General features: G+C 44.2%; 6 non-coding genes across 6 annotated transcripts; 3 read left to right on the top strand and 3 right to left on the bottom strand.

Annotated features, from left to right (window-relative positions):
* The first annotated feature begins 1,577 nt into the window (after positions 1–1,577).
* On the top strand, positions 1,578–1,650 carry trnav-uac (transfer RNA valine (anticodon UAC)). Its single transcript has one exon. It is a non-coding gene; the product is annotated as a tRNA-Val (tRNA).
* An 11,324-nt stretch (positions 1,651–12,974) lies between these two features.
* Positions 12,975–13,057, top strand: trnal-cag (transfer RNA leucine (anticodon CAG)). Its single transcript has one exon. It is a non-coding gene; the product is annotated as a tRNA-Leu (tRNA).
* A 2,890-nt stretch (positions 13,058–15,947) lies between these two features.
* On the bottom strand, positions 15,948–16,020 carry trnav-aac (transfer RNA valine (anticodon AAC)). Its single transcript has one exon. It is a non-coding gene; the product is annotated as a tRNA-Val (tRNA).
* A 2,951-nt stretch (positions 16,021–18,971) lies between these two features.
* Positions 18,972–19,043, bottom strand: trnaw-cca (transfer RNA tryptophan (anticodon CCA)). The gene has a single exon. It is a non-coding gene; the product is annotated as a tRNA-Trp (tRNA).
* Positions 19,044–26,264: 7,221 nt separating this feature from the next.
* On the bottom strand, positions 26,265–26,347 carry trnal-uag (transfer RNA leucine (anticodon UAG)). The gene has a single exon. It is a non-coding gene; the product is annotated as a tRNA-Leu (tRNA).
* A 309-nt stretch (positions 26,348–26,656) lies between these two features.
* trnae-cuc (transfer RNA glutamic acid (anticodon CUC)) lies at positions 26,657–26,728 on the top strand. Its single transcript has one exon. It is a non-coding gene; the product is annotated as a tRNA-Glu (tRNA).
* The last annotated feature ends 1,029 nt before the right edge of the window (positions 26,729–27,757 follow it).

Here is a 27,757-nt window from a genome sequence, read left to right on the forward strand (position 1 = left end):
TTTGGAACTCTCTTCTACAAACGGCAATTGATACGAGCTCAATTGCTAAATTTAGGTCTGAGATAGATAGCTTTTTGGCAATCAAAGGTATTAAGGGATATGGGCCAAAGGCGGGTATGTGGAGTTAGATCACAGATCAGCCATGATCATATCAAATGACGGAGCAGGAACGAGGGGCGTGATTGGCCGACTCCTGTTCCTATGTTCCTATGATATTATTTACATAGAATTCCGACAGGCATTTGATAAGGTTCCACACAAGAGACTGTTGGCAAAAATGAAAGTGCATCAACTTGAGGCAATGCATTGACATGGGTAGAGAATTGGTTCGGAGATAGGAGACAGAGAGTAGGGATAAAAGATACATCCTCCAATGGGCAGCATGGGACTAGTGGTGTCCCCCAGGGATCTGTAACTGGGGTCTCAGCTTGTCATCATATTTATCAATGACTTAGATGAAGGAACAGGGAGTCGTATATCCAAGTTTGCTGATGAAACTAATTCAGGTGGTACAGTGAGTAGTGTGGAATGCGATTGGAAAGTTGCAAAGGGACATTGATAGATTAAGTGAGTGGGCAAAACAATGGCAGATGGAGTTCAATGTGGGGTAATCCACTTTGGACCTATGGTCAGGATATTTTCCAAAAGGTAAGAAGCTAGCAACTGTGGAGAAGCAGAGAGAATTAACGGTTCATTTCCATAAATCAGTAAAAGCTAACGGATGGGTCCAAAAATAATTTAAAAGGCTAACGGAGTGTGAGCCTTTATCTCAGGGGCTGGAATATAAAGAAGTGGAAGTTATGTTCCAGTTATATAAAGCTCTGGTTAGACTGCGTCTGGAGTAACTGCGTTCAGTTTTGTACACTGCACCTCAGGAAGGATAGATTGGCCTTGGAGGGGGTGCAGAGCAGATTCACCAGAATGTTACCGGGGCTGAAAAGGTTAAATTATGAGGACAGGCTGCATGGACTCGGCTCGTATTCCCCCGAGTATAGAAGATTGAGGGGCAGTCTGAGCGAGGTGTTTCACATCTTTAAATGATTCGATAGAATAGAGAGAGAGAATCAATTTCCTCTGGGGAATCAAGAACGAGGGGGACAGAACCTTAAAATTAAAACCATACCATTCAGGTTCGAAATCAGGAAGCACTTTTTTACACAATGGGCAGTAGAAGTCGGGAACTCTGTCCCCCAAAAGCCTGTGGATGCTGGGGCCAATTGAAGCTTTCAAGACTGAGATCGATCGATTTTTGTTGGGTCAGGGTATCGAGGGATAGGGAGCAAAGGCAGGAAAATGGATTTGAGGTTCAGATCATCTCTGATCCAATTGAAGGGCGGAAGAGGTTCAAGGGTCGAAATGGCCTCCTCCTGTTCCCAATGGAAATGTTGCGAATATGCTTTGTTGAGGCTGTGACGTCAGGGTCATCCCCTGTCCAAACAAGGCAGGCCACATTTGGGAGTTTAATAACTTTGAAATGAACATTTTTCTTTTGTGACTTGTGCAACTTCGATCAATTGAATTGTTATGAAAGATAATCAATGCCGTCATTCGAACTTCTGGCTGATGATTGAACAGAGGTTTCTGTAGTATAGTGGTTATCACGTTTGCTTTACACGCGAAAGGTCCCCGGTTCAATCCCGGGCAGAAACATTATGTTGGGGCATTTTTATTTTCTCATTGTGAAATAGCCGGTCCTGTTAAATTGAACACAAATTCGTGGTCTCACGAGCACTGAACATTTTAAACCGAGCCCTTAAAAATACAGTGTGTAAAATGAGAAGGGATAAAAAGTTCATCGCATAAAAGAAATTATTAAAGTTTTCCAAATTCCCTCAGTGGCCTTTCATTCTGCAAAATAACCTTATCGGTTAATTAATGGTGATTAAAACAATGATTGTCTTTTTTTTCTCTTCCATGCGATTAACATAACAAATGTTCAAAAGTTGCTTTCCTGACCGGGAATCGCACCGAGGCGACGAAGGTAATAGCGCCAAATCCTAACCACTAGACCACCAGGGAACTCTGCTGGTTGTATTATCAGATTTAACATGGAATTCCCTTTCTCTGTGATTCAGCTTTTAATTCTTTTTAGCTCCTGATTGCGGATATTCCCGTGTTTCAATAGGAATAAAGTGCAATCGGCTCAGGAAAACCCGGGGAGGTGGCATCCCGCTCACCGAGCCTTTCCAGCAGCATTTATCTTACCAAGCACTGGAGTGAGTGAAACTGTCTCCTGGCGGGGGGTCTCAATGTGGAAAGGGTGGCGAATGAGGGAATCATTTGTCAGTGAGGGTGGCCGAGCGGACTAAGGCGCTGCGTTCAGATCGCAGTTTCATTTGGAGGCGTGCGTTCGAATCCCACTTCTGACATCTACTATTTTATTTGTCGCTTGAGCTGCAGTTGATTTTTCGGCCCAGTTGATTTGCTCTTCCCGCAACAACCAACCCGGTCTCGATCCACGGCACGTTTTGACGCCCACCGGCTCGTCCCTGAACCGAGCTTTGAACGAAAATATGCTGGAAGCACAAGGCGGTCATTCAACAACTATGGAGAGAACAGACACTTGGGGAAATGTACCATAGGAACAGGAGTCAGCCATTCAGCACCTCGAGCCCGCTCATCCATTTGATAAGATCATGGCTGATCTGTGATCTAACTCCATATACCTGCCTTTGGCCCATATCCCTTAATACCTTTGGTTGCCAAAAAGCTGTCTATCTCAGATTTAAAATTAACAATTAAGCTAGCATCAATTGCCCTTTGCGGAAGAGAGCTCTAAACTTCTACCATCCTTTGTTTGTAGAAGTGTTTTCTAATCTCACTCCTGAAAGGTCTGGCTCTAATTTTTGGACTGTGCCCCCGAGTCCTAGAATCCCCAACCAGAGGAAATAGTTTCTCTCTATCCAGAAAACGTCAATGACACAGTCAACGAAAGGTGCAGTTCACGAAGGCGGGTCACCAGCACCTTCTCAAGAGCTATTAGGGATGGTCAATCAATGCTGACCTTGCCATTGACACCCACATCCCATGAATGAAGACAAAAAAAGTCGCCTGCATGTCCGAGTAATTTCCTGCTGCTAAACGACGGGAAGAATGAAACCATCGGCTTCAGTCCTTTGAACGAACTGTATACACTTGCCGTCGAGCTCAATCCCCACTTGGTCCTCTGCCCCGAATATCCACTGCATCAGAAAATCCTCCATAACATAGAATCACAGCGTGAAAACATCACAGAAGGAGGCCATTCGGCCCATCGTGCCCGTGCCAACTCTTTGAAAGAGCTATCCAATTAGACCCGCTCCCCTTCCCTTTCCCCATCGCCCTGCAACATTTTCCCCTTCAAGTATTTATCCAGTTCCCCTTTGAATGTTATTATTGAATCTTTTTCCACCACCCTTTCAGGCAGTGCATTCCAGATCATGACAACTCGCTGCGTAAAAACATTCTCCCCGTCTGACCTCTGTTGCCAATTACCTTAAATCTGTGTCCTCTGGTCACCATCCTTTCTGGCACTGGAAATAGTTTCTCCTGATTTATTCTATCAAAACCGTTCATGATTTTGAAGACCCCTGTTAAATCTCCCCTTAACCGTCTCTGCTCAAAGGAGAACAACCCCAGCTTCTCCAGTCTCTCCACCGCACTGAAATCCCTCATCCCTGGCTCCATTCTAGTAAATCACCTTTCCACCCTCTCCAAGGCCTTGACATCCTTCCTAAAGTGTGGTGGGCAGAATTGTGTGATGGCCAGCTGGGGCCTAACCAGTGATTTATAAATGTTTATCATAAGTTCCTTGCTTTTGTACTCTATGCCTCTATTAATGAAGTCAACGATTCCGGACATTTTTTTTTACAATCTATTCAACTTGTCCTGCCACCTTCAAAGATTTGTGTGCGTATGCCCCCAGGTCTCTCTGTTCCTGCAACCCCTTTAAAATTGCACTATTTAGTTTAAAGAGCTGGCACAGGCACGATGGGCCGAATGTCCTCCTGTGATTCTATGATTCTATGTTTTTGATTACACCTCCATGAAGCGCTTTGGGATATCCCCCAGAAGTGGGAGTCAGCAGTTCACTTTCTCCCTTAACACTTCCATCTGACCTGGGCTGGACTAAATCGATATTTTCGCGGTGTAATGTTTATCATGTTGGCCTCACACTCGAAAAACTCCCGGTTTAATCCCGGGTCAGCAAAAAATTGATGGAACTTGCTCCTCACAAACTTCCAGGCGCGAGCTTTCTATCGTGCAAATTGGGCTGCAATCCTTTCACATTCAACAACGGCTGCTCCAGATTCCTGGTCTCAAAACCAGTGAACAGTATTAAGCATTGCGTAAAATGAGAAGGGATGAAAGTTACAAAAGTTAGCGTACTTTCGACAGTCACTCGGCAAACTTGTTAGCATTTCATTCAGTGCGAAACAGAAAGTTGTGGGTTTATTAATGGTGATTAAAAGAATCATCTGAGATACTTGAATTATTTTGTGTAATTCAGTGAACTGTTTGGTAAAAATAGATTCCCTGATCGGAAAACGAACCCGAGCCGAGGTGATAAAAGCGCCGAATCTTAACCACGAGACCACCAGCGAGTTTTGCTCACAATATTATTAGATTTAACGTGGATTTCCCTTTCTCTGTGATTCAGCTTTTAACCCTTTTTAGCTGCTGATTGCGGATATTCCCATGATTAAATAGGAATAAAGTATATTAGGCTCAGGAAAACCCGGGGAGGTGGCATTCCGCTCACCGAGCCTTTCCAGCAGCATTCATCTTACCAAGCACTGGAGTGAGTGAAACTTTCTCCGGGGTGGGGGCGGGCTTTCAATCTGGAAAAGGTGGCAAATGAAGGGATCATTTATCAGTCAGGATGGCGTTCAGGTCGCAGTCTCCTTTGGAGGCGTGGGTTCGAATCCCACTTTTGACATCTGTTATTTTGACTCCTATTTTATTTGTTGCTTGTGCTGCAGTTGATTTTTCGGCCCAGTTGATTTGCTCTTCCCGCAATAACCAACCCGGTCTCGATCCACGGCACGTTTTGACGCCCACCGGCTCATCCCGAAGCCATTCGAAGTAATTGCCTTTCATGACTGCTGCTTACAAATGCATTTAGATGTATCTGTATTATTTATTCATTTATTGGGGTGTATATAATGTCAATGTATTTTCCGGATATTTATTTCTCTATTTCTTATTTTTTATTACACACAAATACATAACACAGATACACAGAGATATAATGATAACCACCACACAGTTACACCCAAATGTATTTATAAGTGTCACAGATGCAATCATATATATTTATAACAAGATATATCATATTGTAAAAATAATCAAAATAAATTTATAAATGGCACACATAATATAAACACTCACTTTATAAAGAAGCATGGCATCCATTTATGCATATCCATTGTTTAAATTTTCACACCGTCTTGTTCGCAGTCCTGAACAAAGTCCACACACAGAAAGTCTCAGCGTTTTTTCAGATGCTGCCGGTCCTGTTATGCATTTTGAGCAGTTCCTTTCCTGTGATGTGATGATTCTGGGTGCCGGGTGTGTGTAATTGGATTTGCTGCAGTCATGTTGCCACGGACAGGTGACGGCTGCTTCTGAGGCTGCCTGACACCCGGTGGGAGTGGGCGGGGATTTGGTAATCTGAAATAAATTAAACGGTGTATGAGAAACTTTCATAAAGGTAAACATACAAATCTTTGTTATCAGACCTCGTGGCGCAACGGTAGCGCGTCTGAATCCCCATCAGATGGTTGTGTGTTTAAATCACGTCGGGGTCACGGTTGTCCTTATTGTTTTTAGGAGGCTGGATAATGCCCGCTTCCTTATTGCAATCCCTTTTTCACAATAAACAGAACCCTGCTCTGAATTCTGCCTCACTCGTTCCCCAGTGTCAGGGAGAGAAGAGTCTGATTCCCTCATTATTAATTGCAAGAAACATACACAAACACACTTATTAATTCAAAATCAGCCTGCAGCTCCACACGCACAGAAATAAACACAGCCAGAGAGACAGGCAAACACCGGGAAATACATAAAGCGGTTTCTCAGAGAATTGCCTGTACCTCCACGGTCGAATGTAAGGGCTTTTGTTGTTCGCTTTCGTTCCACAACTTGGAATTCAGGAGAATCTGGTACATGGTTTGTCGGACAAGGCACGGGCGCGATGGCCCGAATGGCCTGCTTCTGAGCTGCATCCTTCTCTGATTCTGAACTCAGCCCCTTCGGGGGGGGGGGGGGGGGCAGCCAGCAGCCGCCTCACTGCAATAACAGACCAAAGTGAGATATTTCAGCCGGCCCGGCAAGCTCGGTCGGTAGAGCATGAGACTCTTAATCTTAGGGTAGTGGGTTTGAGCCCCACGTTGGGCGAATTCTGTTTTAAACTTTTCCGCTGCTTTTACGAGTGAACCGTCCGCTTGCTTGACTGTTGTTGCAAGAGACGAGTCTGTTCGTGCCGCGTCGTGTGCAATGGTCAAAACTTTAAATGGAGCAGAAGGTTATTAGGGGTTCAGATACACAAACCTCTCTGATGAGCCTGAGATTTTGTCAGAGGTTGCTGCCTCACCTACATCTCTTGCCCTCTGACGAGGCACTTGCTCCGGTTTCAATTTACAAACTGGGTGAGTTGGTGATCGGGTGTAGGAGAGCTGGTTTGTGATCTGAGTCGGAGACTCAGCGGCCCCGGGTGAGACAGAGAAAAAAAAAATCAGTCCAGGCCCGGCCCCAATCTGCGGATGTGGAAGAAAACACGGGAGGAGGGTGCAGTGTGAGGTCCCTGTCAAACCAACTGCCCGAACAAAGCTGGCCACAGTCACAGAATCTGAATGGCTACTTCCTGAGGCGGGGAGGCCAGTACATGTGGAACAGGATCCGGACGAGAATGATCTGATTCATAAGGTTAGGAGAGGGAAATTAGCGAGCTCCTTCGGAACGTTAATTACTTGAAAATGAAGACATTTTCCTGTGTAGCTTGTGTGGTTTTGATGAATGAAATGTTTGTAAAAAGGCATCCGTGGAGAAGGATTGAGAGCTTTTAGGACTAGAGGGGAAATGAGGAGATTTTTTTTTTCACACAGAGGGTTGTTCCGATCTGGTCGCCACTCCCTGAAAGGGCGGTGGAAGCAGCTTTCATAGGAACTTTCAAAAGGCAATTGGACAGGTACTTGAGGAGGACTGATTTGCAAATTTAGGGGGGAAAGGCTGGTTTTTTTGGACTAAATTGGACAGATCTTTCAAAGAGTAGGCAGGGCAACACGGCCGAATGGCCTCCTTCTGTGCTGTAATATTCTATGATTCTATTCCATGGTTTTAGTGTGGGATAGGAGAGATGTTGTTTAAAGAGAAGTAAAACTGTCCCAATCAGAGCAAAGAGATGTGACTGGTCAGTTCCACTCTGTCCAGTATAAGTCACCAGCGGTTTTTTGTGGTGAAGTGGGTACCAGTTCGGTTTACAGGGGACCGAGTGTAATGTATCCAAGTTTGCTGATGATACAAAGGTAGGTGGGAAAGTAAGCCGTGAGGAGGACGCAAAGGGACGTGGAGAGGTTAAGTGATTGGGTAAGAAGGTGTCAGTTGGAGTATAAGGTGGGAAAATGTGAAATTGTCCACTTTGGAAGGAAGAATAGAAAAGCAGAGTATATTTAAAAGGTGAGAGTCCAATAAATATTGGTATTCAGAGGGAGTTCGGTGTACTTGTAAACAAATCACAGAAAGTTAACATTCAGGTACAGCAAGCAATTAGGAAGAACAATGTTCTGTTGGCCTTTTTGCAAGGAGGTTGGAGTATAAGAGTAAGGAAGTCTTGCTGCAATTAAATAGGGCTTTGGTGAGAATACACCTGGAGTACTTTGATGTAGTCTGCATAGATTTTAGCAAGGCTTTTGACCAGGTCCCAATTGGCAGACTGGTCAAAAAAGACGTGCTTGGAACGGAGAGGGTACAGAGGAGATTTACGAGGAGGTTGCCAGGGCTGGAAAATTTTGGCTGTGAGGAAAGATTGCATAGGCTTGGGTTGTTTTCATTGGAACAGTGGAGGCTGAGGGGTAATTTAATTGAGGTGTACAAAATTATGAAGGGCCGAGGTAGAGTGAATGGGAAGGACCTATTTACCTTAGCAGGGAGGTCAATAACCAGGGGGGCATAGATTTAAAGTGATTGGTGGAAGGATGAGAGGGGAGCTGAGGAGAATTTTTTTCATCCAGAGGGTGGTGGGGGTCTGAAACGCACTGCCTGAAAGGGTGGTAGAGGCAGAATCCCTCGTTATATTTAAATAATACTTCGAGATGCACCTAAAGTGACGTAACATACAAGGCTACTGACCGAGTGCTGGGAAGTAGGATTCGGCTGAGGTGTCTCGCAAAGGGCAATAGAAGTATGGAAGGCTGCAACCTCTGACAAAATTTAATTCCCATTCGAGGTTTGTGTATCTGAACCCCGAACGCTTTCTGCATCTTTTAAAAGTTTTGACATTCACTGTCCAGGACGCGGCACCCAGAGTCTCGTCTCTTGCACTCACAGTGATGCGTCCGGCCGTTTTCACTCGTAAAAACAGCTATTGTGATATTGTGATATTGTCTTAGACTCCCTCACCAGCGGAAAGGGTTTGTCTATCTATCTTTCAAAATCCTAAAAAGCCTTCTATATTCCAGGGCATACAAGTATGTAACCGCTCCTCATAATTTAACCCTTCGAGCCCTGCTGACATTCTGGTAAATCTGGGCTGCGCTCCTTCCAAGGCCAATATACCCTTTTAGAGTAAAAGGGAATAAAACTTGAAATGAGCATCACTGAGGATCAGTTTTCTCTCACTCAAAGTTAACTATTTAGTGAAGTAAAAGATGCAGCTTTTCAAGAATAAGGGAGCAGATACTGTCGCCCTTTTTGGCAGGAGAAAAAAACTCCTCCCTGGATGTTTATCGTGAGCAAGGTTCAACATAATGTTTACACTCGGGAACCTTTCGCGTATATAGCAAACGTGATAACCGATACGCTACGGAAACCATTACTAGCTCGTTAAAAACAATGGGGAACTGACTTAGTCTCCTGTCTCTGTTCTGACTTGGAATGCGTTGCTTCTCGTTCCAGCAACACTTGATATGTTACAACACAGAAGGAGATCATTCGGCCCATTGTGCCTGTGCTTGCTCTTTGAAAGTGCTATCCAAGATGTCTCACCACCCATAAGCTCTTTCCTCATAAGCCCTGCAATTGTTTTCCTTTTCAAGTATTTATCCAATCCCCTTTTGAAAGTTACTATTGAATCTGCTTCCACCGGCCGTTCAGGCAGCGCATTCCAGATCATAACAACTCGCTGCGTAAATTATGTTCCCTCATGTCGCCTCTGGCTCTTTTGCCAATTACTTTAAACCTGTGTCCTCTTGTTACTGACCCTTCTGCCACTGAAAACAGTTTCTCCTTATTTGCTCTATCAAAACCTTTCATAATTTTGAACACCTCTATCAAATAATCTCCCCTTAACCTTCTCTGCTGTCAGGGGATAATCCCAGCTTCTCCATTCTCGCCACATAACTGAAGTCCCTCATCTCTGTTACCATTCTAGTAAATGTCCTCTGCACCCTCTCCAAGGCCTTGACATCTTTCCTAAATTGTGTTGCCAGAATTGAACACAATACTCCAGCTGCAGCCTAACCAGTGTTTTATAAACGTTTAGCATAACTTTGTTGCTTTTTTATCGATGCCTCTATTAATAAAGTCCATTTCACCAGGCAGTCTATGTCCTCCTGAAGTCTGATACTATCCACCACATTGTTTACTACATTCCCGAGTTTCATGTCATCTGCAAACTTTGAAATTATACCCTGTATACCCAAGTCCAGGTCATTAATGTATGAAGCAAAAATGAAAACTTTTTGCAGTGTGACTTGTGTGATTTTAAGCCCAGTTTTTCTAACATCTTCTCATAATTTAACGCATTGCACCCTGGTAACAATCTGGTGAATCTGAGCTGCACTCCTTCCAAGGACAATATATCCTTTCAGACTAAAAAGGTATAAACTTGAAATAAGCGTCACTGTGGATCACTTTTCGCTCACGCAAAGTTATCTGTTGAGTGAAATAACAGAAAGCGCTTTTAAAGAATAAGGAAGCAGCCACTATCGCCCCTTTTGACAAGCCTACTTTGTGGCACTTTATCAAACGCCTTTTGAATGGCCATATACACAACATCAACCACATTGCCCTCATCGGCCCTCTCTGTTAACTCATCACAAAACTCAATCACGATTTGCCTTTAACAAATCCACAGTGGCTTTCTATTATCAATCCACACTTGTCCAAATGACCATTAATTTTGTTCCAGATTATCATTTCTAAAAGCTTCCCACCACTGAGGTTAAACTGACTGGCCTGTAGTTGCTGGGTTTATCCTTACACCCTTTTTGAACAAGGGTGTAACATCTGCAATTCTCCAGTTCTCTGACACCAAACCCTGTATCGAAGGAGGATTGAAAGATTATGGCCAGCACCTTGCAATTCACACCCTTACTTCCCTCAGCAACCTAAGATGCATCCCATTCCGTCCAGGTGACTTATCTACTTTAAGTACAGCCAGCCTTTCTAGTATCTACTCTTTATCAATTTTCACCCCATCCAGTATCTCAACTACCTCTCCTTTTACTGTGATTTCGGCAGCATTTTCTTCCTTGGTAAAGACAGGTGCAAAATACTCATTTACTACCTCAGCCATGCCCTCTGCCTTCATGCGTAGACCTCCTCCTTGGTCCCAAATCGTTCTTACCACTCCTCTTACTACCCGTTTACTATTTATATGCCTATAGAAGACTTTTAATGACTTGTTGAAGGGATCGAGTGTAATGTATCCAAGTTTGCTGATGAATAAAAACTAGGTGGGAAAGTAAGCTGTGAAGAGGACACAAAGAGTCTGTAAAGGGATATAGACAGGTTAAGTGTGTGGGCAAGAAGGTGGCAGATGGAGTATAATGTGAGGTTATTCACTTTGTTTGGAAGAACAGAAAAACAGAATATTTTTCAAATGGTGAGAAAATATTAAATGTTAATGTCCAGAGAAACTTGGGTGTCCTGGACACCTGAACTCCAGGTTGTGCTAACCTAGTATAAGCATCCAAAACCAGATGACGGAGAAAGGCTAAATAAACACGGAGACAAGAAACAATCCTTGGTGGTTTCTGAGAGTGAGCAAAGTGGGATGGTTTACGACCATGAGTTAAGATCAGTGGTGCTTACGTACAGAACAATGCAGCCGAATCGTATAAAGATAGGACATGCTCCCTTCTCAAATGTTAGAGCTCTCAATAGGGGACAGTCAGAAGTCCATTGCCACAGGCAGTCCGCAAAGGTCAGGTCCGATATTCCAGGATTCGCAGACAGGTCAGGTTGTGTTGATTGCTTGCCATTAATGTAATCTGTAAACAGTTGTATTATAATAATAATACTGTTGAATGTAATGTTGAAGACAGCTGTAGTGCAACTCTGTTGTAAGTCAATCTATTAAACTTGCTATTTTGTAACCACTCGGGCTAAAATCAAGCGGAAGTTATTGTTGATGGATTAACAACCCATAGTTGCCACAGCAACGGGAGAAATCCGCGAACAAACATTCACTTTATATATAAACATCACACCCATAGTTTATATTTTCTCACGTTCTTTTTTGCAGTTCTAATCGAAGTCGAAACTCCAAAAGTCTAAGTGTTTCACAGAAGTTTCCCCTCATGTTATGCAGCTTGAGCAGTTTCCCACATCTTTTTCCTGTGATGTGATAATTCTGGGTGCAGGATGAATGTAATTGGATTTGCTGCAGTCCGCTGACAGCAGGCGATGGAAGCGAGCGCCATGATGCCCCTGACAGGTGAAGGCGACTTCTGATGCCGCCTGACATCCGGTGGGAGTGGGCGGGGATTTGAAAGCCAACCCATTCCACCAATATCGGATGAATAAAGCGGTGCTTGATAAACATTGATATAAACAAACAACCATTGTATCAGTCTGGCCTCTTTGCGCAACGGTAGCGCGTCTGACTGCAGGTCAGAAGGTTGCCTGTTTAAATCACGTTGGAGGCATAGTGTTTTTCCCTCAGAGCTGGTTTGTATAATCCCGCAATTAATGTTTTATTTGCGTCTTCACAATTAACAGGACCCTGCGCTTAAGTCTGCCTCTGGTTCCCCAGTGTCAGGGAGGGAAGCACCTGATGTCCTCATTTAATTAATGTAACAAACAGATGACAAACACACGTCTTCGTTCAAAAACCACCCTGCAGGTGGACACATAGTGAGATAAAAACAGGGCAGAGATGCAGACAGTATCCGGAAACATCGGGAAATAGACAAAAGAAATAGATTGAGCGCTTTGTTCTCAGAAAATTGTCTGAACCTCCACGGTCAATGAAAGGGCTTTTGTTGGTCGGTTTCCCATTGAACCGGAGAATTCGGGAGAACTTGGTGGATGGTTGGTTCGTATTCCCCTGTCCCCCACCAGCGGAAAAGGTTTGTCGTTCCCACCCCACTAACTCCTTTCAAAAGCCACTCTGTCCAAAGACAATATATCCTTCCAGATTAAAAGGGAATAAAACTTGAAAAGAGCGTCACTGTGGATCAGCTTTCTCTCACTCAAAATTATCTGTTTAATGAAGTCAAAGATGCAGCTGACAAAGAATCAGGGAACAGCCACTGTCTCCCTTCATGGCAGGAGAAGAAAATCGATCTGGATGTTTATGGAGACCAAGTTCCAACATAATGATTCCGCCCGGGATCAAACCGGGGACTTTTTGCGTATAAAGCAAACGTGATAACCGCTACACTACGGAAAACGATAGCGTTGCACTCAACAAATTGAGCTGATGAATGGTGTCCTCTCTCTGCTCGGACTTGGAATGTGTTGTTTCAAGTGCAACACGAGATACCGACAGTGGCTGCTCCCCCTTTTCTTTAAAGTGCAGAAATTATGCAGAATGAAATCACAGCCCGGTAGTCAGGATGGCCGAGCGGTCTAAGGCGCTGCGTTCAGGTTGCAGTTTTTTCTGGAGGCGTGGGTTCGAATCCCACTTCTGACATTTTTTACTTCTCCGTGGAAATATTTTTTTTGTGGATTGGGCTGCAGCTGATTTTTCTACCAAGTTGATTTGCTCCTCCCACAAAAGCAACTGGCTTTGTCATGGAAATGTGACTTGAGAAGATTCGAACGATGAAATGGTTGACATATTAATGACCTGGAAAAAGAAATAGAACAGCAGTGGGAAACATTTAAAACGGTGATCAATGGAGTCCAGGAGAAATATATCCCACTAAAAACAAACTATCCAGAAATGACACACCAGGGATGAATAAAGAAATAAGTGCAAATTTGAAACTAAATAAAAAGGCCCACACTGGACAATAAAGGAGAGAGGGGAAGTCTAAAGAACTATTCGAAAGGCAAAAAGGAATATCAAAAAAAGCAAAGTATTCCAGACACATCAACAGCCAAGGATAGGAATCGGGCCACGAAGGGATACACACGACAAACTCACAGGCAATGACAGCGAAATGGCAGAAATATTAAATAATCACTTTGCTTCGGTATTTGATAGAATCATAGAATCATAGAAGTTACAACATGAAAACAGGCCCTTCGGCCCAACATGTCCATGTCGCCCAGTTAATACCACTAAGCTAGTCCCAATTGCCTGCACTTGGCCCATATCCCTCTATACCCATCTTACCCATGTAACTGTCCAACTGCTTTTTAAAAGACAAAATTGTACCCGCCTCTACGACTGACTCTGGCAGCTCGTTCCAGACACTCACCACCCTTTGAGTGAAAAAACTGCCCTCTGGACCCTTTTGTATCTCTCCCCTCTCACCTTAAATCTATGCCCCCTCGTTATAGACTCCCCTACCTTTGGGAAAAGATTTCGACGATCTACCTTATCTCTGCCCCTCTTTATTTTATAGACTTCTATAAGATCACCCCTTAACCTCCTACTCTCCAGGGAAAAAAGTCCCAGTCTGTCTAACCTTTCCCTATAAGTCAAACCATCAAGTCCCGGTAGCATCCTAGTAAATCTTTTCTGCACTCTTTCTAGTTTAATAATATCCTTTCTATAATAGGGTGACCAGAATTGTATTTACCAGGGAGACTAGTATTGTGGGCATGACAGGAGAAGAAGAGATCAACAAAATATGAAAATACATTTAAGATCGAAAGGGGGGGAGATAATTGATAAACTAATCAAACCTAGAGAGGAAATTTCCTGTTCGGAGCCTGACGAGAGTTTTAAACCGCTCAGTCACGCTAATTTCCGTATTACTGTTCAGGAGCTCATTTCACAGGGACACGATTACTGCGCTCCATTTAGGGAGGCTCAGTGAAAGGCGGAAAATGATCTATTATTAGAATCATAGAATAAGACAGCGCTATTCAGATGCTATTCGGCCCATCGTGCCTGTGCCAGCTCTCTGAAAGAGCTGTCCAGTTCGTTCCATTCGCCTGCTGTTTCCCATTTCGCCCTGAAAATGTTTCCATCCAAGCGTTTATCCAATTCCCTTTTGAAAACTGTGAGTTAAGAAATACAATATTGAAAGGGGTGCTGGGGCCTCTGCAGCGTCGATGTGGAGTGTGTGATGATTGAAGTTATCAAGATGGTTGCTTTACACGTGGTATGTTGTGCAATCATCCTGAAATATCTTCAATATCCAATACAAATTGAATTGCAATCCTGACGGACAAACACTGGAAAACAAGTCACGAGTGAACGCAAATCATCTGGGACCCGTTTTCAGCCTCACGGCACTTTAAGTAAAGTGAAATAACTTTGCATTGAAAAGATTTGGAACTTGCATCTGTCCCTTTATCTGTTCCATTTCTTAAAGTTGCTGGCGTCTGATGATGTACACGCCTCTGCTCCCTCTATTGAACAAGAAAGGAGGTGTTTGACGATGACGGGACCTGTTGGTTATGAGCTCATCCTTTACATTGAGTGGGTTCGCATCTTTTAAACGGCGTCAACTTTAGTACAGCGGTGAACTTCGCAGCAAACAAGTTCATCACCGTCTCACCGCGGGCGCTGACTGACACGTTTATTGTTATTTCTTTCAGACCTAAATAAATAGTAACCGTGATTTTAAATTTGCACTAAGTGATTTTTAGGTAGTCGCCTTCAAATGTTTCACAGGCGACTCCTAATTTATGATAGTCCGGCCATTTCACCAGCCGTGTTGAAAACAAAACATGTCTCTGCTTTTCGCGTCTTTTTTCGAAAGGCAAAAAATATATTTCCCGTGACCTATGAAGGATGGACAAGTACATTTCAGAAAGCTGAAGAAAGTTCACCGAGCTTAAATCGTCTGACCACGTTAACTGCACTATATATATATATATATATATATATATATATACAAGTACTTGCTGTCTGTTTCTGTGGTTGTCATTTTTCTGTGTGTGTCCATCTGCAGGTCGATTTTGAATCATGTCAGTTTGTTGCATGAAACAAATGAGGGTATCAGGCGCTCCCCTCCCTGCCACTGGGGAGATACTGAGTCAGGGTTTAGACCGAACTTCTGTTTTTTTTTGTGAAAAAGCAATTAAAACCTTCATTCTGGAATTATCCAGTCTCATGTGAGCGGTGAAAGAAACAGTGACCCCGATGTGATGTGAACACGCAGCCTTTTGATCTGGAGTCAGAACTTTGCGCCACGTACTCTGAAGACAGGATCCTGGATGTTATTATATGTATAAATGTTTCTCAAACACCGTTTCATGTATTGGTTGAATGGACAGGGCTTGTCAAATCTCCGCCAGATCCCACCGGGAATGAGACAGCATTGGAAGCAGCCTTCACCCCCAATCGCCTGCTCTCAGCGGACTGCAATAACAGGGCTGGCAGAAACGGACTTTGTTCACATTATTCAGCAATGTGAATCGTTTAATATTTAATCATTTTTAATGGGGACAAGGTTTCAAAATGTTTCCGCCCGGTTTCGAACCGGGGACTTTTCGCGTGTTAGGCGAACGTGATAACCACTACACTACAGAAACCTGACATTTGACGCTCCGTGCTAGGAGCAAACCCCCTCAGCCAAACTAACTTCCGTATTACTGTCCAGGAGCTCATTTCACAGGGATACATTTACTGCGCTGTATTTCGGAAGGCTGCAGAGAAGGATCGGTGGCGATGGTCAGGCAGGGAATCCCAGAGCATCGCGCCCACACAAACATTTCACTGTTTTTTTTTTCATGTGCCTGATATCCGACGGCAGTGCAAATTATGGCGAATCAGGCATGCTCAGATGACATTGTTCACAGAGTGTTTTCTTGCAGCCAAATCACACATTAGAAAAATTGAAATGAGATTAAGAGATCGGAGTCATTTAAAGTGCTCCCAGTTACTGCTGATCAGGAATTAAAACCTGGTACCGGCTTCAGGGCTATCAGAATGAGGCAATGAATCCGAAAGTGGGAAGAAAAAGGTGCAATTTCCGTTCCTGGGTGGGCTCAAATCACCAACTTTTTGGTTAATAGCCGAATGCGCTAACCGATTGCGCCACAGAGACCGCCCGCTGGTTTTGTTCTTGCAAGATACACTAAAGCAGCGTGTCACCTAGCCAAAGTTACATGTTGCAGCCACAGAAATGCAATTGACAACTATCAGTGTTACTTTTCCAAAAATAAAGGATGGGACATTGTTTGTGGAAACGTGGAAACGGTCTGATCTCGCTCACAGCATCAATACCACCGACAACCAGCTCTCCTGCCACCCGCGCGCCCACCGGTGCTTTGTCTGTTGCTAAGCAGCACTGTGGGAGAACCTTCACCAAACTGACTGCAGAGGCTCAAGAAGACGGCTCACCACCACCTTCTCAAGGGCAATGATGGATGGGCAATAAATGCTGGCCTCGCCAGCGACGCCCATATCCCATGAACGAATAAAAAAAATGTATTCTGAGCGTTCAGGGGAGGTCGTGTCTCACTGACCTGATTGAATTTTTCGAGGAGGTGACAAGGAGGATCGATGAGGGTAGCCTAATTGATGTAGTCTACATGGATTTTCGCAAGGCTTTTGAAAAGTTCCCACATGGCAAATTGGTCAAAAAAGTAAAGGCCCATGTGATCCAAGGGAATGTGTCTTGGTGGATGCAAAATTGGCTCAGTGGCAGGAAGCAAAGGGTAATGGTTGACCGGTGTTTTTGCGGCTGGAGGCTGTTTCCAGTGGGGTGCCGCAGGGCTCGGTACTTGGTCCTTTGCTTTTTGTGGTATACATTAACGATTTGAACTTTAACGTAGGGGCCAAGATTAAGAAATTTGCGGGTGACACAAAAATCGGCCGTGTGGTTGATAGCGAGGAGGAAAGCTGTAGACTGTGGGGGTTCAGGCAATTTTCTGATAACAAAGCACTCAATCTATCTCTGAACGAATTTTGAACGAATACGTGTGCTTGACCCGGCACAGGCACGATGGGCCGAATGATCTCGACTTGTGGACTAACATGATGCGATACTAAGTGTTGTCAGACGGAAAAGCAACACATTCCAAATAAGAGCAGAGAGAGGAAACTCGTCTAAAAGCATAACAGCACGGTGAGATATTGTATTTGAGAAGGATGAGGAGGGATAGTTTATCATGGTGGTAGTCCCATAGGGTATCATTTGTGACTTTGGTAAGGACCATTTCATGCTGCGACAGGGGCGGAAAGCTAAATGGAGAAATTCAGCCCGGGCGCGGCCCCATGGTGCGGGGTGATACGGAGTAGTGGGGGGCGGGGGGAAGTGTCAGAGCTGGGGCTCACCGGTGGAAGCAGCATAAAAGTTTAAAACGGTACTCGCCCAACGTGGGGCTCAAACCCACTACCCTGAGATCTGATGCTCTTGCAATGAGAGTCACTGTGGATCAGTTCTCTTGTGGAAAACTTTCAAGACCACATTAATGTGTGTGTGTGTGAAATTGAAACTACCCTATGTATGGGAGTCAAGGAGTTAACATTGGTCAAATACCCATCATGCTTTTCTCTTTTATGGTCAAGTAACTATTCACGTATTTCTACAGTAATGTGGTCTTTATAGTTTTCCACATTTTCTTGCTCAAACGTATCTGTTTATTGATGTAAAATTAAGAGTTTTTAAAGAAAAGGTCGGGGGGGGGGGGCAGCCACTGTCTGTGTCTCTTGCTGTCCTTGAAACAACACGATCCAAGTACGAGCAGAGAGAGGACACCATTCATTTGCCGATTGTGTTGATTGTCATTCGATTAGTTTCTTTATTATAGCGATCATCACGTTTACTTTACACGCGAAAAGTCCCTAGTTCAATCCTAAGCAGAAACATTATGTTGGAACTTGGTTTCCATCAACATCCGGTTTGATTTTTTGATCCTGCCAAAAGGGGAGATAGTGGCTGTTCCCTTTTTCTTTGTCAGCAGCATCTTTTACTTCATTGAACAGACAACGTTGAGTGAGAGAAAACTGATCCACAGTGACGCTCACTTCGACTTTATTCCCTTTTAATCTGGAAGGATGTGTGGGCTTTGGACAGAGTGGCTTTTGAAAGGAGTTCGTAGAGTGGGAACGACAAACCATTTCCGCTGGTGGGGGACAAGGGAACCCAACCAATCATCTACCAAGTTCTCCTGAATTATAAGGTGCAATGGGAAATCGACCAACAAAAGCCCTTTCATTGACCGTGGAGGTTCAGAAAATTTTCTGTTAACAAAGCGCTCAATCTATTTCTTTTGTCTATTTCCAGATGTTTCCGGATGCTGTCTGCATCTCTGCCCTGTGTTTATCTCACGATGTGTCCACCTGCAGGGTGGTTTTTGAACGAAGACGTGTGTTTGTCTTCTGTTTGTTACATTAAATAAATGAGGGCAACAGGTGCTTCCCTCCCTGACACTGGGGAACCAGAGGCAGATTTTAGAGCAGGGTTCTGTGAATTGTGAAGACACAAAGAAAACATTAATTGCGGAATTATCCAAACAAGCTCTAAGGGAAAAAACCGTGATCCCGACGTGATTTGAACACGCAACCTTCTGATCTGGAGTCAGACGCGCTACCATTGCGCCACGAGGCCTGGCTGTAACAATGGGTGTTTGTTTCAATCAATGTTTGTCAAGCACCACTTTATAGCTCTGAGATTGGTGGAATGTGTTGGCTTTCAAATCCCCGCCCACTCCCACCGGATGTCAGGCAGCATCAGATGTCGCCTTCACCTGTCAGCGGCAGCATGGCGCTCGCTTCCATCGCCTGCTGTCAGCGGACTGCAGCAAATCCAATTACATTCATCCTGCACCCAGAATTATCACATCACAGGAAAAGGATGTGGGAAACTGCTCAAGATACATAACAGGACGGGAAACTTCTGAAAAACACGTGGACTTTCGATGTTTGGACTTTGGTTAGAACTGCAAAAAAGAACGTGTGAAAATATAAACTATGGGTGTGATGTTTATATATGAAGTGAATGTTTGTTCGCGGATTTCTCCCGTTACTGTGGCAATTATGGGTTGTTAATCCATCAACAATAACTTCCACTTGATTTTAGCCAGAGCGTTACAAAATAGCAAGTTTAATAGATTGACTTACAACAGAGTTGCACTACAGCTGTCTTCAACATTACATTCAACAGTATTATTATTATAATACAACTGTCTACAGATTACATTAATGACAAGCAATCAACACAACCTGACCTATCTGCGAATCCAGGTATATCAGACCTGACCTTTGCGGACTGCCTGTGGCAATGGGCTTCTGACTGTCCCCTATTGAGAGCTCTAACATTTGAGAAGGGAGCATGCCCTATCTTTATACGATTCGGCTGCATTGTTCTGTACGTAAGCACCACTGATCTTAACTCATGGTCGTAAACCATCCCACTTTGCTGACTCTCAGAAACCACTAAGGATTGTTTCATGTCTTAGTGCTTATTTAGCCTTTCTCTGTCATCAGGTTTTGGATGCTGATACTAGGTTAGCACAACCTGGAGTTCAGGTGTCCAGGACACCTAAGTTTCTCTGGACATCAACATTTAATAGTTTCTCACCATTTCAAAAATAATCTGTTTTTCTGTTCTTCCTACCAACGTGAATAACCTCACATTTTCCCACATTATACTGCATCTGCCACCTTCTTGCCCACTCATTTAAACTGTCTATATCCCTTTGCAGAATCTTTGTGTCCTCACATCTTAGTTCTCCATCCACCTTTGTATCATCAGCAAACTTGGATACATTATACTCGATCCCCTCATCAAGTCATTAAAAGTCTTCTATAGGCATATAAATAGTAAACGGGTAGTAAGAGGAGGGGTAAGACCGATTCGGGACCAAAAAGGAGATCTGCGCATGAAGGCATAGGGCATGGCTGAGGTACTAAATGAGTATTTTGCATCTATCTTTACTGGGGAAGGAAATGCTACTTAAATCACAGTAAAAGGGGAAGTAGTTGAGATACTGGATGGGGTGAAAATTGATAAAGAGGAGATACTAGAAAGGCTGGCTGTACTTAAAGTAGAGAAGTCACCCGGTCCGAATGGGATGCATCCGAGGTTGCTGAGGGAAGTAAGGGTGTAAATTGCAGAGGTCCTGGCCATAATCTTTCAATCCTCCTTAGATACAGGGTTTGGTGCCAGAGAACTGGAGAATTGCAGATGTTCCACCCTTGTTCAAAAAAGGGTGTAAGGATTAACCCAGCAACTACAGGCCAGTCAGTTAAACCATGGAGGTGGGAAGCATTTAGAAATGATAATCTGGGACAAAATTAATAGTCATTTGGACAAGTGTGGATTGATAATAGAAAGCCACTGTGGATTTGTTAAAAGCAAATCATGATTTAGTTTTGTGCTGAGTTAACAGAGAGCGCTGATGAGGGCAATGTGGTTGATGTTGTGTATATGGCCTTTCAAAAGGCGTTTGATAAAGTACCCACAAAATCGGCCTGTCAAAAGGGGCGATAGTGGCTGCTTCCTTATTCTTTAAAAGCGCTTTCTTTTATTTCACTCAACAGATAACTTTGAGTGAGCGAAAACTGATCCACAGTGACGCTTATTTCAAGTTTATCCCCTTTTAATCTGAAAGGATATATTGGCCTTGGAAGGAGTGCAGCACAGATTCACCAGATTGTTACCAGGGTGCAATGCGTTAAATTATGAGAAGATGTTTTGTAAACACGGCTTAAAATCACACAAGTCGCACTGCAAAATGTTTTCATTTTTGATACATACATTAATATCCTGGACTTGGGTATACAGGGTATAATTTCAAAGTTTGCAGATGACACGAAACTCGGGAATATAGTAAACAATATGGTGTATAGTATCAGACTTCAGGAGGACATAGTCAGCCTGGTGAAATTGACTTTATTAATAGAGGCACAGAGTACAAAAGCATTGGAGTTCAGAAGAATGAGAGGTGATCTTATTGAAACATATAAGATTGTGAAGGGGCTTGATCGGGTGGATGCGGTAAGGATGTTCACAAGGATGGGGGAAACTAGAACTAGGGGGCATAATCTTAGAATAAGTGGCTGCTTTTTCAAAACTGAGATGAGGAGAAACTTCTTCACTCAGAGGGTAGTAGGTCTGTTGAATTTGCTGCCCCAGGAAGCTGTGGAAGCTACATCATTAAATAAATTTAAAACAGAAATAGACAGTTTCCTTGAAGTAAAGGGAATTAGGGGTTACGGGGAGCGGGCAGGAAATTGGACATGAATTTAAATTTGAGATTAGGATCAGATCAGCCATGATATTATTGAATGGCGGAGCAGGCTCGAGGGGCCGATTGGCCTACTCTTGCTCCTATTTCTAATGTTCTTATTTAACAAAGTTATGCTTAACGTTTATAAAACACTGGTTAGTCTGCAGCTGGAGTATTGTGTTCAATTCTGGGCAACGCACTTTAGGAAAGATGTCAAGGCCTTGGAGGGGGTGCAAAGGAGATTTACTAGAATGGTAACAGGGATGAGGGACTTCAGTTATGTGGTGAGAATGGAGAAGCTGGAATTATCCCCTTAGAGCAGAGAAGGTTAAGGGGAGATTTGATAGAAGTGTTCAAAATCATGAAAGGTTTTGATAGAGCAAATAAGGAGAAACTGTTTTCAGTGGCAGAAGGGTCGGTAACCAGAGGACACAGATTTCAGGTAATTGGCAAAAGCGCCAGAGGCGACATGAGGGAACATAATTTACACAGCGAGTTGTTATGATCTGGAATGCGCTGCCTGAAAGGCCGGTGGAAGCAGATTCAATAGTAACTTTCAAAACGGGATTGGATAAATACTTGAAAAGGAAAAAAAATTGCAGGGCTTATGAGGAAAGAGAGCTTATGGGTGGTGGGACTACTTGGATAGCTCTTTCAAAGAGCTAGCACAGGTACGATGGGCCGAATGAACTCCTTCTGTGTTGTAACATATTAAGTGTTGCTGGACGGAGAAGCAACGCATTCCAAATCAGAACAGAGACAGGAGACTCAGTCAGTTCCCCATTGTTTTTAATGAGATGTAGCGGTTTCCTTAGTAGAGCGGTTATCGCGTTTGCTTTACACGTGAAAGGTTCCCGAGTGGAAATATTATATTGAAACTTGCTCTCCATTAACCTCCATGGAGGAGTTTCTTTCCCCTGCCAAAAAGGGCGACAGTGGCTGCTTCCTTATTATTGAAAAGCGGCATCTTTTACTTCACTAAACAGATAACTTTGAGTGAGAGAAAACTGATCCTCAGTGACGCTCATTTCAAGTTTTATTCCCTTTTACTCTAAAAGGGCATATTGGCCTTGGAAGGAGCGCAGCCCAGATTTACCAGAATGTTAGCAGGGCTCGAAGGGTTAAATTATGAGGAGCGGTTACATACTTGTATTCCTTGGTATATGGAAGATTTTTGTGGATTTTGAAAGGTAGTTAGACAAACTCTTTCCACTGTTAAGGGAGTCGAAGCCAATATCACAATATCACAATAGCTGTTTTACAAGTGAAAACGGCCCTTCGCATCACTGTGAGTGTAAGAGACGAGCCTCTTGGTGCCGCGTCCTGTACAGTGAATGTCAAAACTTTTAAAAAATGCAGAAAGTGTCAGGGATTCAGATGCACAAACCTCTAATGGGAATGAAATTTTATCAGAGGTTGCAGCCTTCCCGACTTCTCTTGCCCTTTGCGAGGCACCTGTTCCGGTTTAAATTCACAAACTGGATGAGTTGGTGATCACGGTACAGCAGACTCAGCGGTCCCGGGTGTGAGAGAGATAAATCAGCCCGGGCGCGGCCACAATGTGCGCGGTGACACTGCACGGGAGGTCGGGGCGCGTCAGAGCTGGGGTTCGCTCCTAAAAGCAACATAAAAAGTTTAAAAGAGAACCCATGACCCTGAGAGTAAGAGGCTCATGCTCTACCGACTGAGCTAGCCGGGCGTGAACGAACGTAGCACTCTTGTCTGTCATTGCAGTAAACTCGGCCCTGGGTATGCATGTGCAGCAATCCCAACATGACATCCATATCATTAGCTGTGTTTATCTCTGTGTGTGTGTCCACCTGCAGGTTGATTTTGAACGAATACGAGTGTTTGTCTTCTGTTTGTAACATTAAATAAAAGAGGGCATTAGACACTTCCCTCCCTGACACTGGGGAACCAGTGAGACAGACTTGTTATTGTGAAAACGCAAATAAAACATTAATTGCGGAATTATATGGACTCTTATCAGCGCCAAAAGTAGCTTTGGAATATATACACACAAGGAAGATGGTAGTGGTTGTTGGAGGCCAATCATCCAAGCCCCAAGGCATTGCTGCAGGAGTTCCTCAGGGCAGTGTCCTAGGCCCAACCATCTTCAGCTGCTTCATCAATGACCTTCCCTCCATAATAAGGTCAGAAATGGGGATGTTCGCTGATGACTGCACAGTGTTCAGTTCCATTCGCAACCCCTCAGATAATGAAGCAATCCGAGCCTGCATGCAGCAAGATCTGGACAACATCCAGGCTTGGGCTGATAAGTGGCAAGTAACATTCGCGCCAGATAAGTGCCAGGCAATGACCATCTCCAACAAGAGAGAGTCTAAACACCTCCCCTTGACATTCAACGGCATTACCATCGCCGAATCCCCCACCATCAACATCCTGGGGGTCACCATTGACCAGAAACTTAACTGGACCAGCCATATAAATACTGTGGCTACGAGAGCAGGTCAGAGGCTGGGTATTCTGCGGCGAGTGACTCACCTCCTGACTCCCCAAAGCCTTTCCACCATCTACACGGCACAAGTCAGGAGTGTGATGGAATACTCTCCACTTGCCTGGATGAGTGCAGCTCCAACAACACTCAAGAAGCTCGACACCATCCAAGATAAAGCAGCCCGCTTGATTGGCACCCCATCCACCACCCGAAACATTCACTCCCTTCACCACCGGCGCACTGTGGCTGCAGTGTGTACCATCCACAGGATGCACTGCAGCAACTCGCCAAGGCTTCTTCGACAGCACCTCCCAAACCCGCGACCTCTACCACCTAGAAGGACAAGGGGAGCAGGCGCATGGGAACAACACCACCTGCACGTTCCCCTCCAAGTCACACACCATCCCGACTTGGAAATATATCGCCGTTCCTTCATTGTCGCTGGGTCAAAATCCTGGAACTCCCTTCCTAACAGCACTGTGGGAGAACCTTCACCACACGGACTGCAGCGGTTTAAGAAGGCGGCTCACCACCACCTTCTCAAGGGCAATTAGGGATGGGCAATAAATGCCGGCCTTGCCAGCGACGCCCACATCCCGTGAACGAATAAAAAATAAATAAATAAATAAATTAATAAATATATACGACAGATACATGGAATACATTTGCAACTAACAGAGTCACCAAACCAGAAATATTATTTGGACCAAATACAAACTCCCAGATATATTTAGAAACATTATATGCATTCCCTGGTGGTCCAGTGCTTTGGATTTGGCGCTTTCACCGCCGTGGCCCCGATGCGATGCCCAGTCAGGGAATTTAATCTCATAAAAAGCATTGTCAATTTTGTAGAATCATCGCAAATTTGCGGCACAGAAGGAGGCCATTCGGACCATCGCGTTCGCGCCGGCCGTAAATGAGCCATCGAGTCCAATCCCATTTTCCAGCACTCGGTTCGTGGTTTTGGAGGTTACACCACTGCAGGCGCATAGCTAAATATTTTTTAAATGTAACGAGGGATTCTGCATCTCCCACCCTTTCAGGAAGTGAGTTCCAGACCCCCACCACTCTCTGGGTGAAAAGACTTCTCCTCAGCTCCCCTCTAATCCTTCTATCAATCACTTTAAATCTATGCCCCCTGGTTATTGATCTCCCTGATAAGGTAAATTGGTCCTTCCCATCCACTCTATCTCGGCCCTTCATAATTTTGTACTCCTCAATTAAATTACCCCTCAGCCTCCTCTGTTCCAAAGAAAACAACCCCAGTCTATCCAATCTTTCCTCACAGCCAAAATTCTCCAGCCCTGGCAACCTCCTCGTAAATCTCCTCTGTACCCTCTCTGGTGCAATCACATCTGTTTTGACCAGTCTGTCAATTGGGACCTTGTCAAAAGCCTTGCTAAAATCCAAGTAGACGACAACAAAGTACTCCAGGTGTGTTCTCACCAAAGCCCTATTTAATTGCAGCAAGACTTCCTTATTCTTATATTCCAACCTCCTTGCAAAAAGGTCAACACACCAGGGGCTGAGTTTAGAATCGTAGAAGGATGCAGCTCAGAAGCAGGCCATTCGGGCCATCGCGCCCGTGCCTTGTCCGACAAATCATGTACCAGATTCTCCTGAATTCCAAGGTGTGGAACGAAAGCGAACAACAAAAGCCCTTACATTCGACCGTGGAGGTACAGGCAATTCTCTGAGAAACCGGTTTGCCTATTTCCCGATGTTTATCTCTGTGCGTGTGGAGCTGCAGGCTGATTTTGAATTAATAAGTGTGTATGTGTATGTTTCCTCCAATAAATAAATGAGGGAATTAGACGCTTCTCTCCCTGACACTGGGGAAGGGTCACAGATCAGCCATGATCTTATCAAATGGCGGAGCAGGCACGAGGGGCTGAATGGCCTTCTCCTGTTCCTTTGGCACATTTCCCCAAGTGTCCATTCTCTCCATATTTGTTGAATGACCGCCTTGTCTTTCCAGCATATTTTTGTTGAAAGCTCGGTTTCGGGATGAGCCGGTCTGCGTCAAAACGTGCCGTGGATGGAGACCGGGTTGGTTATTGCGGGAAGAGCAAATCAACTGGGCCGAAAAATCAACTGCAGCTCAAGCAACAAATAAAATCGGAGTCAAAATAACCGATGTCAGAAGTGGGATTCGAACCCACGCCTCCAAAGGAGACTGCGACCTAAACGCAGCGCCTTAGACCGCTCGGCCATCCTGACTGATAAATGACTCACTCATTCGCCACCTTTTCCACATTGCGAACCGCCCCCCCCCAACCAAACCGGAGAAAGTTTCACTCACTCCAGTGCTTGGTAAGATAAATGCTGCTGGAAAGGCTCGGTGAGCGGGTTGCCACCTCCCCGGGTTTTCCTGAGCCTATTGTACTTTATTCCTATTTAATGACGGGAATATCCGCTATCATGAGCTAAAAATAATTAAAAGCTGAATCACAGAGAAAGGGAAATCCATATTATTTCTGATAAACCAACCACCAGACCGTGAGAGCGCCGAATCCTAACCACCAGACCTCCCTGGTGGTCTAGTGGTTAGGATTCGGCGCTCTCACCGCCGCGACCCGGGTTCGATTCCCGGTCAGGGAAGCAACTTTTGATCACTTGTTATATTGGTCGCATGAACGAACTCAAAGTCTGTGGGGAAAAAAAAACAATGGTTGTTTTAATCACCATGAATTAACTGATAACGTTATGTTGCAGAATGAAAGGCGACTGAGGGAAGTTGGAAAACTTTAATAATTTCTTTTGTGCGATGATCTTTTTAACCCTTCTCATTTTGCACACTGTATTCTTAAGGGCTCGGTTTAAAATGTTCAATGCTCCTTAAATTTAACAGGACCGGCTATTTCACAGAGAAAAAATAAATTTGCCCCAACATCATGTTTTTGCTTGGAATTGAACCAGGGACCTTTCACGTGTAAAACAAACGTCATAACCACTACACTACAGGAACCTCTGCTTTGGTTATCAGCCAGAAGTTGGAATGACTGCATTGATTCTCTTTCATAACTATTCAAATGATCGAAGTTGCACAAGTCACAAAAGAAAAATGTTCATTTCAAAGTTATTAAACTCCCAAATGTGGCCTGCCTTGTTTGGACAGGGGTTGACCCAGACGTCACAGCCTCAACAAAGCATATTTTCAACATTTCCATTGGGAACAGGAGGAGGCCATTCAGCACCTTGAACCTGTTCCGCCCTTCAATTAGATCATCGATGATCTGTACCTCAAATCCATTTACCCGTCTTTGCTCCCTATCCCTCGATACCCTCACCCAACAAAAATCTATCGATCTCAGTCTTGAAAGCTTCAATTGACCCCCAGCATCCACAGCCTTTTGGGGGACAGAGTTCCAGACTTCTACTGCCCTTTGTGTAAAAAAGTGCTTCCTGATTTCGAACCTGAATGGCATGGTTCTAATTTTAAGGTTATGTTCCCCTCGTTCTTCATTCTCCAGAGGAAATTGATTCTCTCTCTCTATTCTATCGAATTATTTAAACATGTTAAACAGCTCGCTCAGACCGCCCCTCAATCTTCTATACACGAGGGAATATGAGCCCAATCTCTGCAGCCTGTCCTCATAATTTAACCTTTCTCGCCCCAGTAACATTCTG

The sequence above is a fragment of the Heptranchias perlo genome, unplaced genomic scaffold (genome assembly GCF_035084215.1).
Source record: "Heptranchias perlo isolate sHepPer1 unplaced genomic scaffold, sHepPer1.hap1 HAP1_SCAFFOLD_138, whole genome shotgun sequence".
Classification (NCBI taxonomy): domain Eukaryota; kingdom Metazoa; phylum Chordata; class Chondrichthyes; order Hexanchiformes; family Hexanchidae; genus Heptranchias; species Heptranchias perlo.